Genomic DNA, 3408 nt, shown 5'->3' with positions numbered 1-3408 from the left:
CTTGGAGCTGCCCTTGTGCACGATCAAGGAGGGGTATTATCCGCCACGGGGGCTTAATTTTCGCCTAAGGGGAGCGATTTGGAGGCCGTGGCCGGGTGAGGCGCGCCTTTCGAAGGGGAGGGATTTGAATTTCGGCTGCATTGAGGGTAGCTGCCCGCTGTTGTGGGTTTTTGGAGCCTGAGCCCGTTCAACTTGGAGCTGCCCTTGTGCACGATCAAGGAGGGGTATTATCGGCCACGGGGGCTTAATTTTCGCCTAAGGGGAGCGATTTGGAGGCCGTGGCCGGGTGAGGCGCGCCTCTCGAAGGGGAGGGATTTGAATTTCGGCTGCATTGAGGGTAGCTGCCCGCTGTTGTGGGTTTTTGGAGCCTGAGCCCGTTCAACTTGGAGCTGCCCTTGTGCACGATCAAGGAGGGGTATTATCGGCCACGGGGGCTTAATTTTCGCCTAAGGGGAGCGATTTGGAGGCCGTGGCCGGGTGAGGCGCGCCTCTCGAAGGGGAGGAATTTGAATTTCGGCTGCATTGAGGGTAGCTGCCCCGCTGTGGTGGTTTTTCGGAGCCTGAGCCCGAGCGGGGCGTCGGTTCCCGAGGTGGGCAGGAGTCGCTGTGCCCGTGAGGCTGCCTGGCCGAGTCGGAGTGCTGTGGGACGGCGGGGAGCGGGTTTTCCCGGGCGAGGGGCCGATCCCGAGGAAGGGGAGCGGTTCCGAGGCCGTGGCCGGGTGAGGCGCGCCTCTCGAAGGGGAGGAATTTGAATTTCGGCTGCATTGAGGGTAGCTGCCCCGCTGTGGTGGTTTTTCGGAGCCTGAGCCCGAGCGGGGCGTCGGTTCCCGAGGTGGGCAGGAGTCGCTGTGCCCGTGAGGCTGCCTGGCCGAGTCGGAGTGCTGTGGGACGGCGGGGAGCGGGTTTTCCCGGGCGAGGGGCCGATCCCGAGGAAGGGGAGCGATTTGGAGGCCGTGGCCGGGTGAGGCGCGCCTTTCGGAGGGGAGGAATTTGAATTTCGGCTGCATTGAGGGTAGCTGCCCGCTGTTGTGGGTTTTTGGAGCCTGAGCCCGTTCAACTTGGAGCTGCCCTTGTGCACGATCAAGGAGGGGTATTATCGGCCACGGGGGCTTAATTTTCGCCTAAGGGGAGCGATTTGGAGGCCGTGGCCGGGTGAGGCGCGCCTTTCGAAGGGGAGGGATTTGAATTTCGGCTGCATTGAGGGTAGCTGCCCGCTGTTGTGGGTTTTTGGAGCCTGAGCCCGTTCAACTTGGAGCTGCCCTTGTGCACGATCAAGGAGGGGTATTATCGGCCACGGGGGCTTAATTTTCGCCTAAGGGGAGCGATTTGGAGGCCGTGGCCGGGTGAGGCGCGCCTCTCGAAGGGGAGGGATTTGAATTTCGGCTGCATTGAGGGTAGCTGCCCGCTGTTGTGGGTTTTTGGAGCCTGAGCCCGTTCAACTTGGAGCTGCCCTTGTGCACGATCAAGGAGGGGTATTATCGGCCACGGGGGCTTAATTTTCGCCTAAGGGGAGCGATTTGGAGGCCGTGGCCGGGTGAGGCGCGCCTCTCGAAGGGGAGGAATTTGAATTTCGGCTGCATTGAGGGTAGCTGCCCCGCTGTGGTGGTTTTTCGGAGCCTGAGCCCGAGCGGGGCGTCGGTTCCCGAGGTGGGCAGGAGTCGCTGTGCCCGTGAGGCTGCCTGGCCGAGTCGGAGTGCTGTGGGACGGCGGGGAGCGGGTTTTCCCGGGCGAGGGGGCGATCCCGAGGAAGGGGAGCGATTTGGAGGCCGTGGCCGGGTGAGGCGCGCCTTTCGGAGGGGAGGAATTTGAATTTCGGCTGCATTGAGGGTAGCTGCCCGCTGTTGTGGGTTTTCGGAGCCTGAGCCCGAGCGGGGCGTCGGTTCCCGAGGTGGGCAGGAGTCGCTGTGCCCGTGAGGCTGCCTGGCCGAGTCGGAGTGCTGTGGGACGGCGGGGAGCGGGTTTTCCCGGGCGAGGGGCCGATCCCGAGGAAGGGGAGCAGTTCCGAGGCCGTGGCCGGGTGAGGCGCGCCTTTCGGAGGGGAGGAGTTTGAATTTCGGCTGCATTGAGGGTAGCTGCCCCGCTGTGGTGGTTTTTCGGAGCCTGAGCCCGAGCGGGGCGTCGGTTCCCGAGGTGGGCAGGAGTCGCTGTGCCCGTGAGGCTGCCTGGCCGAGTCGGAGTGCTGTGGGACGGCGGGGAGCGGTTTTTCCCGGGCGAGGGGGCGACCCCGAGGAACTCGGCCGGCGGGGAGGCGTTCCGGCCCGGGCGAGGGGCGCGGACCCGACCGGAGACGTCCAAAACCTTGAAAGGGGTAAGCGGGAAAAGGTCAGCAAAGTGCCCGAAGCAGTAAGGCGAAAAAGCCGTCGGAACCTCCGAAAATGTCCAAAAGCGTGAAATCAGTAACCAGGAAAATGCATAAAAATGGCCAAAAGTGTGAAATCAGTAAGCAGGAAAAGTCGGGAAAAGTGTCTAAAAATGCTTGGAAATCTGAGGAAAATGCCCGAAAATGAGGCCCCTCGGTCGGGAGGAGGAAGTCGAAAATCCCCGTGCCCGACGAGGGAAGTCAGTAACCAGAAGGAAAAACTTAGAAAAAAATTCTAAGTGTCAAAAAAAATTCTAAGTGTCAAAAAAAATTCTAAGTGTCAAAAAAAATTCTAAGTGTCAAAAAGAATTCTAAGTGTCAAAAAAATTCTAAGTGTCAAAAAAATTCTAAGTGTCAAAAAAAATTCTAAGTGTCAAAAAGAATTCTAAGTGTCAAAAAAAATTCTAAGTGTCAAAAAAAATTCTAAGTGTCAAAAAAAATTCTAAGTGTCAAAAAAAATTCTAAGTGTCAAAAAAAATTCTAAGTGTCAAAAAAAATTCTAAGTGTCAAAAAAATTCTAAGTGTCAAAAAAAATTCTAAGTGTCAAAAAAAATTCTAAGTGTCAAAAAAAATTCTAAGTGTCAAAAAAAATTCTAAGTGTCAAAAAAATTCTAAGTGTCAAAAAAAATTCTAAGTGTCAAAAAAAATTCTAAGTGTCAAAAAAAATTCTAAGTGTCAAAAAGAATTCTAAGTGTCAAAAAAAATTCTAAGTGTCAGAAAGGGAAATGAGTAACCAAGAAGAGAAATGAGTAACCAAGAAATCAGTAACCAACAGGAGAAATGAGTAACCAAGAAGAGAAATGAGTAACCAAGAAATCAGTAACCAACAGGAGAAATGAGTAACCAACGGGAGAAATGAGTAACCAACGGGAGAAATGAGTAACCAACGGGAGAAGTCAGTAACCAACGGGAGAAATCAGTAACCAAAGGGAGAAGTCAGTAACCAACGGGAGAAATCAGTAACCAACAAGAGAAATGAGTAACCAACGGGAGAAATCAGTAACCAAAGGGAGAAGTCAGTAACCAACGGGAGAAATCAGTAACCAAGC

The sequence above is a fragment of the Stegostoma tigrinum genome, unplaced genomic scaffold, assembly GCF_030684315.1.
Source record: "Stegostoma tigrinum isolate sSteTig4 unplaced genomic scaffold, sSteTig4.hap1 scaffold_299, whole genome shotgun sequence".
Taxonomy (NCBI): Eukaryota; Metazoa; Chordata; class Chondrichthyes; order Orectolobiformes; family Stegostomatidae; genus Stegostoma; species Stegostoma tigrinum.
Note: the sequence above shows the minus strand (reverse complement) of the source record.